Raw genomic sequence first — 12,003 nt, 5'->3', positions numbered from 1 at the left:
AGTTTTTAAGGAATGACCTCCAAATGCCTGCTTGATATTAATATTTCCCAGGCATTTTGAATTAGGAATTTGAAATAACCTTCAATAATGAAGGTGACAGTTTTTTTAAAAAAATAAGAAATACAACATTAACTGGTGAATATGTACAACCTATACTGGTAAGAGGTTAAGGGGATAAAGAATGTGTAAGAGGTTAAGGGGATCAAGAATGAATAAGGCACCTTTCTGTCATCCTGCATTTATTGTTCTGGTGTTTGGTTTTTAGTTGATTTTTATCCCCTTTCTACTTTTCCCACTTTAACATCTCCGTGTGATATAGAAGAGATTTGCTGATGTTGGGTGTCTCCTCCTCTGCATTCTCATGTGTGTAATAAATGTACCTGCTGGAATACATATTATGTACTTGACAGACTTTGAAAGAACAAATTAATAAGTGGAATAAGTACTTGGATGCTGGCCTAAATCTCAAATTATTCCATGCTACACCATAATTGGGAAAAATAAATAAATATGGTATTTATAACACAAATGAAAAGGAAGTAAAGAGACCAAGCGACAGCTGTGTACAAATACTGAGTACCATGGTACTGTGTACAAGTAACAAGTACCATGGTACTGTGTAAAAGTACCATGTCCAGGTAGGAAAGAAGCCCACATAAAGCCCAGACTGGGCATTCAGAACATTGATGTTGGAACTGCAGGGTAACATAGAAACTACAGAGTGACATTGGCCCTGGATCTAGGAGGCCTTCAAGAAACTAAGGCAGTAATTCTCACATGTGGCTTGATATCAGAACCACCTGAAAAGATTTTGTTGACAACATTTTGTGTTATAGATTATACAGATTCTATACAGTATATAGTTATACAGATTACTATAAATAATCTCAATTACTACCCCTATGTCTAGGGTTAGTAATAGCCCCTAGACATAATGCAAAGGTTTGGATTGATAGTTTATTTTATATTAAAGGGTAGAAGCGGATGAGCAGGAAAACTCCTGCTACAACTATAGTACTGGAGTGGAGCAGATCTGAGACTGGGGTTGGGCCTTCTATGGCTGATGGAAGTCAGGGATGGAGGCTGAATTGAGCTGACTTTCCTGCTGCTGGTAAGAGAAGGCTAATTAATGGAAGGCAGTTGGGGTTTTTTTTCTTTAAATTCAAACTCCCAGATCACCTCCCCAACCAGTTAAATACTATGGGAGGGCCCCAATACATCTGTTTCTGTATTTGAGAATGACTGCTGAACAAACAACATAGCCTCCACTTGACTGTCATCTACTCTGTGAGCTGCTTTGTGAGGGGAATGAAGTCCCTTGGAGTAGCCCTGCTACCATTATTTCTGCAAAAACAAGGTTAGCCTAAACACCCACCTAGTAACATAACTAAAAGAATATGCAGAATGAAGAACTCCGTGATATGCTCAATCTCTGAATATCATAAAATGAAAGCAGAGCCAAAATAAACCTCTTTAGTTTCAATGCATAAATGCTACAATATGGTTGAGGAAATAACCAAGAGCTTGTCTTTTATACACTGGGTATCTTTATAATGAAAGTTGACTTGAAAGAACTAGAGCTATATGCTGCATCTAAAGAGACTCTCCTGCTCCCAAGGATCCAGCAAGCAATCTGAAATGTTTACATTTCGTGACTTGAGAGTAGAGTGCGCCCTGGTCTTGTGACAGATGTGTTTCTTAAAATTTGTGCAAACTTGGAATCTTTTCATTAGTTGAAATGACGGGCTTGCTATCTAAAGAAGACATAAAATAGCTTATTTTTTGAATTAAAAAATATTTAGAGATCCTAAAACCACCTGCAAATGGGTTTTTACATTGTAGAACTGCATAATGGCTATCACGTTATTATGTGGGCTTGGGTATTACGGTATTCTCAAACACAAAATCAAATATAACGAAAGTCTGCTGCAACCTAGAAGTTATTTAAAAATGGTTGCACTGAAATTTTGGAAATAAGAATACATCTGATTTATGAGAAAGCCAAGTTGCTAAAAATGTAATTTAACAATTGCTATTATGTGCTAAAATCAATAATTTTTAATGTGGACACATTAACATTTTGAAAATGAAAAAGAGTGATTCATATTTTGTAACAAATATAACAAAAATTTAAACAAATATTTATAACAAATATTTATATAACAAATTTTCAGAAATATGTTTCTCATAAAAACTTACATTTATATGAAATTAACTTAATTGAGCAACCTAAGTGCATCCTCACTACTGAAAGACTTTTTTTTAAAAAATCATATATAGTAAACTGTGCAATGAAGCAAATATTTACAAGATCATTGTCCCCATTTTACAGGTAGAGGAAGTAACTTCAGGGAACTTAAGAGTTCTCTCTAAGATTACACACAAAGTCAATAACAGAGGTAGAAATTCATTTCACATTTTCTGGCTCCCAAGTCATTTCCATCAGACCGTGGATGCAAAGAAACTGCTTGCAAATGTTAATGAAGTATTTATTTTTGCTCCATAGAAAGTAGAGCCAAAAATGTCATTTTGTAGGTCCCAGAAGTGAATTCTCAGCTAAAAATAGAATTGCCATGAATTTTCATCCAAAATTTAGAGTATATTTAGTTCAAAAAGTCAGCAATAATGTCCTCTTTGCCTACAGTGGTTTAAGAAAAAAATAAGTTTCCTAACAAAGTTCTCCTTTGCTTTGAGCACATCACAAGTCAATTGCTCATTGGGTGAAAGGAAAGAAGAGACACATCACCTGAGGTGACTGTTTGCACAAAACACATTACAATGAAGAAATAATTATAGCATGTGTATTCATCCGTTTTAAAACTACTATAAAGAACTGCCTGAGGCCGGATGCGGTGACTCACACCTGTAATCTGGCACTTTGTGAGGCCAAGGTGGGTGGCTCATTTGAAATCAGGAGTTTGAAACTAGCCTGGCCAACATGGTGAAACCCCATCTCTATTAAAAATACAAAATTTAGGCTGGGCGCAGTGGCTCACACCTGTAATCCCAGCACTTTGGGAGGCCGAGGCAGGTGGATCACGAGGTCAGGAGATCGAGACCATCTTGACCAACACGGTGAAACCCCATCTCTACTAAAAATACAAAAAAATTAGCCGGGCATGGTGGCGGGCACCTGTAGTCCCAGCTACTCGGGAGGCTGAGGCAGGAGAATGGTGTGAACCCAGGAGGCGGAGCTTGCAGTGAGCCGAGATAGCGCCACTGCACTCCAGCCTGGGCAACAGAGTGAGACTCTGTCTCAAAAAAAAAAAAAAAAAAATACAAAATTTAGCTTGGCATGATGGTGTACACCTATAATCACAGCTATTCAGGAGGCTGAGGCACGAGAATTGCTTGAACCCAGGAGGCAGAGGTTGCAGTGAGCAGAGATTGTGCCACTGCACTCTAGCCTGGGTGACAGAGAGAGACTCCGTCTCAACAAAAACTGCCCAACACTAGGTAATTTATAAAGGAAAAAGTTTTAATTGACCACCGTTCAACCTGGCTGTGGAGGCCTCAGGAAACTTACAGTTATGGTGGAAGGCAAAGGAGAAGCAAGGCACCTTCTTCACGAGGTGGCAGGAAGAAGAATGAACGCAGGAGGAACTACCAAACACTTATAAAACCGTCAGATCTCATAAGAACTCACTCACTTTCACGAGACGAGCATGGGGAAAACCACCCCCATGATTCCATTACCTCCACCTGGTCTCTCCCTTGACACATGGAGATTATGGGGATTATAATTCAAGGTGAGATTTGGGTGGGGACACAAAGCCTAACTCTATCAGTGTGTTTGTGGGAATCCCTCATCTTAACATCATAGGTGAACAAGATGGGTGTCAGATTCTTCTTACTGAATAATGGGTTGGGTGGGGTTGGGTGGGGTTGGGTGGGGTGGAGTGAAGAGGTGGGCAGGAAAAAATTAAGACCTGCACCAGAGCCTGCCATCTTGCCTGAGGTATTTGGTACATGATTTAGGGAACGTGCTTATTCTCTACCTCTTATGTTTCCTTTTATACAAGAGACTATGTGTTAGCATTACAATCCTAGTCTCCCTCCAATCTTCCACTCTACTCTTGGTGATTCTGGAAGGAGAAACAGGACAGGCATAGCTGGAGCCTTCCTCTCCTCTTCATCTTCTGAGTGGGCCTGCCACAGAGATGATGGGCTCCTAATTGTGCTTCACCATGTCTAAGCCTGTCCACTGAGAGGTCCTATCCCCTCACTGGAGATGTCTTAGGTTGATTCTCTGAGAACCAAATGCTAAAAGAGAGATTATTAGCCTTTGGGATTTTAATAGGGGTCTTCTTTCCTAGTTGGAGACAAGGCCAAATTTCATATGTCAATTTCTAAGGCCACATAAGTTACATACAAGAAATTAATGCATCCATGTTTCTCATAAACTTTCACTTGGAAAATAGCATACTTAATCTAAAACTTATGAAAGAATTTGGTAAAGGGTAAGTATCTGCTCAAACAGGTATGGTGACCATTAAATATATAATCACATCTGTAGAGCCACAACAATTCATCCATGGTGCTGGAACAGCTAGATAAAAATATGTAAACGAGTAAATCTGGACCTGATCTCACAAGAAAACTTAAGTGGAAATGGATCATAGACCTAAATTTAAGATCTAAAACTTACAAAACTCTCATAAGAAAACGTAAATCTTTATAGCCTTAGGTTAGGCAACGGGTTCTTAGATATGACACCAAAAGCAAAAGTGACAAAGGAGAAATAAATTAAATAAATGTTCTCGGCAACACCATTTATAATAGTCGAAAAGTGAAACCCAAATGTCTATCAACCAATGAATGAATAAATAAAATGTGGCATATTGATTCAATGAAATATTATTTAACCATAAAAAGGATTGCAATACAGTTACACGCTATAACATGGATGAACTTTAAAAACATTATGCTAAGAAAGAGGCCAGACACAAATGGCCATATATAATTCTACATAATTCTTATCATATAAAAATATTCTATATTTAATAGAATTCCATCATGTATTCTATTATATGAAATGTCCAGAATAGGCAAAGCCATAGAGGCAATACAGATTAGTGGTTTCCAGGGATTGGGGGTACTAAGAATGGATATATGATAGCCAATAGATACGAAATTTCTTTTGGGTGTGATAAAAAAATGTTCTAAAAGTAGATAATGGTGAGGGTACCACAACTCTGTAAACGTACAAAAAACAACCGAATTATACAACTTAAAAAGGTGAATTTTTGTGGTATGTGAATTATATAATATTTCAATAAATCTGTTATAAAAAACTGCATTCATAAGTATTTGTAAAGTGTGTCACTGAAACAACATGTGAAGGTTTGTTGCAGGGATATATTGCATGATGCTGAGGTTTGGGCTTCTATTGAACCCATCACCCAAATAGTGAGGATGGTACTCAATAGGGAGTTTTTCAACCCTTCTCCTCTCACTCTCTCCTTCCTTTTAGAGTCCCCACTGCCTATTGTTGCCATCTTTATGTCTATGTGTACCCAATTTTTAGCACCCATAAGTGAGAACATGTGGTATTTTGTTTTCTACTTCTGTGTTAATTCACTTAGAATAATGGCCTCCAGCTGCATCCATGTTGCTGCAACGGACATGATTTCATTCGTTTTTATGGTTGCATAGTATTCCATGATGTATATGTAGCAAATTTTCTTTGCCCGATCCACTGTTGATGGACACCTAGGTTGATTCCATGACCTTGCTATTGTGAATAGTGCTGTAATAAACATGCAAGTGCAGATGTCTTTTTGGTAGAATGATTTATTTTTCCTTGGGTATACACCCAGTAATGCAATCGCTGGCTCAAATGGTAATTCTATTTTTGGTTCTTTGAGGAATCTCCAAACTGCTTTCCACAGGGGCTGAATTAATGTACAATCTCACCAACAGTATATAAGTGTTCCCTTTTCTCTGCAATATCACCAAAAAAAACAAACTGGCTTTAAAAAAAATTTTAATAATAACCATTCTGACTGGTATAAGATGGTATCTCATTGTGGTTTTAATTTGCATTTCTCTGATGATTAGTGATATTGAGCATTTTTAAAATGTCTCTTGGCTTTGTGTATGTCTTCTTTTGAGAAGTGCTTGACTTTTTTTTTTTTTTTTTTTAATAGAGACAGAGTCTCGCTATGTTGGCCAGGCTGATCTTGAACTGCTCAGCTCAAGTGATCCTCCTGCCTTGGCCTCCCAAAGTTAAGGGTACTATTTAAGTTCGTTATCGATTCTGGATATTAGACCATTGTCGGATAGTTTGTAAATATTTTCCCCCATTCTGTAAGTTGTCTGTTTATTCTGTTGATAGTTTCTTCTGCTGTGCAGAAGCTCTGTAGTTTAATTGGGTTCTAATTGTCAATTTTTGTTTTTTTTTGCATTTGTTTTTGAGGACTTAATCATAAATTCTTTGCCTAGGCCGATGTCCAGGAGAGCATTGCCTAGGTTTCCTTCCAGGATTTTTAGTTTGAGATCTTACATTTAAGTCTTTAATCCATCTTGAGTTAATTTTTTTACGTGGTGAGAGGTAGGGGTTGAATTTCATTCTTCTGCATATGGCTAGCCAGATTTCCTAGCACCATTTATTGAATAGAGTGTTCTTTCCTCATTGTTTACTTTTGTAGACTTCATCAAATATCAGTTGGTTGTAGATGTGAAGCTTTATTTTGGGGTTCTCTGTTTTGTTCCAAAATCAGCATACAGAAAGCAGTAGCATTTCAATACGCAAATAAAATTCAACCTGAGAACCAAATCAAGAATGTAATTTCATTTACAGTAGCTGCAAAATAAATAAAAGACCTAGGAATACACCTAACCAAAGAGGTAAAAGATCTCTATAAGGGAAACTACAAAACACTGCTGAAAGAAATCACAGATGACACAGAAAAAATGGAAACACATTCCATGATCATGGATTAAAAGAATCAATATTGATAAAATGTCCAAACTGCCCAAAGCAATCTACAGATTCAACATAATTTATATCAAATTACCAATGTCACTTTTCATAGAATTAGAAAAAACTATTATAAAATTCATATGGAACAAAAATGGAGCACAAACAGCCAAAGCAATCCTAAGCAAAAAGAACAAAGCCAAAGACGTCACATTTGCCAACTTCAAACTCTATTACAAGACTACAGTAACCAAAACAGCATGGTAGTGGTACAAAAATAGACACAGACCAATGAACCAACTGTTGAATAGGACATAAATCAGCAAGGAAAGAAATAATTCACCTAAATGCATTTAAGGATAGTAATAACACATGGAAACCTGATCATACACATATCCTAGCTTTTTGGTAAAAGCTCTGACACCTGAACCATTTGTACTCAAAAGTGACTTTGAGAGTCTCTGGTTTAGGGCAAATTGCATGATAAAACAAGTATGTTTTACATACAAGGCATACAAAAGCCTTAGTCTGTCATTCAATGTCTTACCCTGTTAAGCCAATCCACTCAAGCTTATCTACCAATTTCCCTATTTAGTATTCTTTGTTTAGAACTGTATGCCTCAGTATTTCCCATCCATCTCATTATTTACCCACCTGTTTGTTTTTCTTATGCTGTTACAGTCCCTGAAACACCCTATCTTATGGTCACTTCTACTTATCTTTCAAAGCCCTTCTTAAATGCCATCAACTCTATGGCGCCATTGCTCATTTTCTTCAATTAAATCTGTTTCCCTTCTACTTTGCTTCACAGTTTACTCTGTTTCATATTAATTATTTGTAATTTTATAACATTTCTCTTTTTCTAGAAATATCTCAGTGGTTGTCCAATGAGTGAGTCAGTGAGGATGGAGATTGCCCTTTACGGCATTTGGAGCATTCAAACTTGCTAAGGCAGGCATATAAATGTTTGTTGATTAGACTGGACTATCTGCAGATTTACAGTTTTTCATCTTCATTTACATGTGTACAGATGGAACATTATGTTTAATTATTTGACATTTTAAAAAATCAGTACTTTAACCTATTGAATTGTCCCTTCATACTGAATTTACTAAACAGGAACATCATGTATATTTATATTATATATAAATATATTAAATTTATATTTATGAAAATATAAATTTTCATACATTTATATTTATGAAATTTTAGGGTGGAAGATAAAACATGTTTCCTACTATAGCAACATTCAATTTATTCAGCATCGTGCTGAAAGAGAATCTTCCAGAGAATCTTCCGGGTAAGCTTCCATAAAAGCTTACCTCTTTGAGTTCCAGAATTTTAAATTATTTTTATACATTTACAAATGAGAATTTTATGAAATTGCACTGCATGTATTGATATATAGCAAGAGAACTATGTAATTGGAACAATTTGACCTTAAGCTACCCTTTTATGGAGGAGTTATCCTCAAAATCATTGTACCATATTAAGCATAGAACCACAATTATCACTTATCACCCAAGTTGACTAGCAAACCTTTGAACTGAAAGGTAAATCTACTGAGCTGCCTGCCCATGACCTATATATCATGGGCATATCATATCCCATATCATGGGATAATGTCTTTATATCCCATTTGCCACGTATTTCTTCATAGAATGTCATGTCTCTGAGAGCAGGGGCGGCACCTTCCATTTCTCTGTGCCAGTTTTATCGTGGTTCCATGTGCGCAGAACACCAGTTTTTGCTGACTTTCATTTTATAAAAAGAAACAAATTACCCATTAAAAGGAAAATCCTGCTTTTCAAAAGGTTGAATAATATAGGTTTTTTAAATTTTAAATAAAAATCCAGCTGGTTAAACTCAATCCATTGAAAAGAAGCTTAATTGAGGAATATTTTTTGGCTCTGAGCCCATCATCTTTTCATTTGATTGTAAATTGGATACAATTTTATTCACTTCAAGCTCTTGTCTTTCAGTATTTTATTCCACTGAGACCAGTAAATAAGTGTTAATAGTCATGTTGAGCTCAGTTAGACTACTTCCTTCACTTAAATTACCCATTTTGGTTGTATTATTGCCAGCCAGCATTTTGCTTGTTGACATTTTTATTGAATGATTGTGCAAGAAATGTTGATACCTTCATATATTGTTTTGACCTTTCACTAATCTTTTTTTATCATATTTTCTTTACCTGAAATATGCTCTTCTTCCCCCATGCTTTTATCATCCATCCATGAAAGCATGCCCTTTTATTCTCCTATAAAATTATGTCAACTTGTGTCCTTTGGGAATCTTTCCAGAGGATGTAACCTCTTATCTTTAAGGTAATATAAGCCAAGCAGATGCTGTGGTTCCTTCATGGAAGAGAGTTTTATCTTCTTTATTTGTCAAACATTGTTTTGTTTTTCAAAGGGAGTGGAAGAAAAAATTGTTGAGGTGTGGAAATGTTCAAAAGCAATAAATAATTGCTTGTAGAAAAACCTGCATTTTCTAAGCTTTATGCTTTGTCAATTTAAAGCATTTGCTAATGAAAGCAGCTGTTAAGTAATATCAACTATTGAGATCTGTTTTTCATGCCCACATTCTTTTCCCTCCAATTTCCAACTGCATTTCTGTCTAAGTTTAGGACTTGGAGTCATGCTCACAATTCAACTCCTTTATTGCCCTCAGAGTCTTTATTCATATGAAATATTCAGAATTTAATATATTTTGTCATATACTATATGTAGGCAAACAATGTAGAGAAACAATGATGAACATATTGGAGATACTTTCAATAGGTTGAATAGAAGGGGAATACAACACAAGAGTGGGCCTGGGTAGAGAGAGGATGTGCCTATCTTGTGGCACTTGGGGTTTCTCTTGGGTATCCAAATGGAGAGATCCGAAATGCAGATAGCCATACAAATTTTTCTCATAGGAAAAATAAATTTTGGTAGACATATAATAACAAACATGTATTGATTACTTAGCATATACCAGGTACTGTTATAAATATTTTATGTCTATTAACTCATTTAATCTGTACAATATCACTGTTAGTTTAGAAGACATAATTATCTTTGTTTTCAAATTATGAAACTAATCTGAAACTCAGAAAAGTTTAACAATTTGCTGAATGTCACAGATAGCTAGTGGTCTAGTTGGCATTCTAAGTTAGGCAGTCTCCAAAGTGCACACTATATTGTGCATTTTCTCTGTTTCACATAAGAGTTATTATATAAGCATATAGAGAATAGTTGACATTGTTGCAATGAATGTGATCACTGGAATAGTGAAAAAAGTGTATGTCAGACAGAAACTAAGGAACATCCAATCTACTGATCGTTCCCTGTAGTCTTTAGGTTTACCTTCCATTCTGGCAGCTCCTGGTCATTGATGTCTGCTCTCCAGCACCATCCATCTGGGCAGCTTTTCCTTGTACAAGTACCTTACAAACAAATCCAGGAACTATCTCCAAGCCTGCTTTTGAGAACCTGAATGGACTTGAATTTGGACTCTAAACCACATAAAATAACCCTTATGATAAACTTTAAGTTGACTATTAATGGAACTTTCTTCCCTTTCCTACTTTCCATTATATGGCCTTTTCCGGACACGCAAAAACAATGAATGTGATCAAGGTCACACATCTCTCTCTAAACTATCTCATTTCTTTTCTTGGGATGCTTTCCCCCACTTTCATCTTCCTGTGCACCAAAACACCTCTTGCCTCTCCTGCAAAACATACTCTTCAGATAGCCTTTTTACATAAATCCCTACTTAATCTACTTCCATCTTACTCTCATTATAAATCACTATGATTGCGCAATACACATAACCAATTCTCTGCAGTTGCTGGAAGCAAATGTTTATCTGTTTCTCTAATTTTGTTTACAAATAATCAGAGAATGGTGTACTCTAGTTCATCGTTGGTTCAAGTTACTAGAAATAAGAAGTCTATCCCATGCATGAATGGACAATTGTCTAGTATTAAAATTCAATAATAGTCTCAAACCTAAACTAGACTGAAAATAATTTAACCTTCCTTTAATGATTCTGAAAACACTTTAGGGTTTTGCAGAGTTCCAAGGTTATCATTATCATGGTCTATATATGTATAACTAATAAAGATTTCCAGCCTGTAAGTTATCAGATTAATCAGCTTTTACTGCATTTCTTTAGGTTTGCCTCACCTTTTCCATTATATTGTAAGATCTTTAAGGTCAGAATTATGCCTGTTTATATTGCACTTCACACAGGACTTTGCCCAAATAGGTGCACAATTCATATTTTTATTGTGTGGATTGGAGCTTAAAGTGCATGGCAAGATTCTCATTTTAATTTTTTATCTTCCTCTTTACTATATATGTCAGAACTTAACCTATTTTTCCAATCCATAACTATAAGAAAATAACAAGCAGTGACCGCTGTCACTGACTGACTAGTGAGTAATACTTATTTAAAAGTATACCTCTACTATACATCATACAGTAGAAACTAGCACTTTTCACTAACGTGAAATTCTCCTCTATTTATAGTCACATAGGGTGGTTGTATAGTCCTGAGGCAAAATTAAGCATGGCTATACAACTTGCTCGGGCAATGAAATATGGATAGAAGTGCCAAATGTCACTTCCTGTTAGAATATTTAATTCTGATGCCCTACTCCTCAGCTCTTCCCTAGCCATAAGGATTCTGAAATTACCTGTTGATGTAGGATTGTTACAAAATTGAAGCAGCTGGAACAAGAAACTAACATATGGAGAATACCTGCCTTCTAGAGACACTCAGACTGAAAGCAGGCAATGCGTAAGCAAAAAGATAAAAATTTGTTATGTAAAGCCACTTAGATTTTGGGGTTACTGTGTTATCACTGCATAACTTAGCATAACCTGATATAGTACTTACTTACTTTATAAATGTCTTATGTATCTTTCCATAAACCGTACATTCCTTCAGGTCAGGGACCATGTCTGAAGCATTCCTTTACTCTCAATATTATGCAAAGATAGTTTTTACTAGGCTGTCAAATAGTATTTGTGGAATCAATAAATGAAAAGTAAATAATCTTTGTTTCTATAGAAAATGTGATA

Source organism: Pongo pygmaeus, chromosome 16 (assembly GCF_028885625.2).
Source record: "Pongo pygmaeus isolate AG05252 chromosome 16, NHGRI_mPonPyg2-v2.0_pri, whole genome shotgun sequence".
NCBI lineage: Eukaryota > Metazoa > Chordata > Mammalia > Primates > Hominidae > Pongo > Pongo pygmaeus.
The sequence above is the reverse complement of the archived record's forward strand: the minus strand, read 5'-3'. Positions refer to the sequence as shown.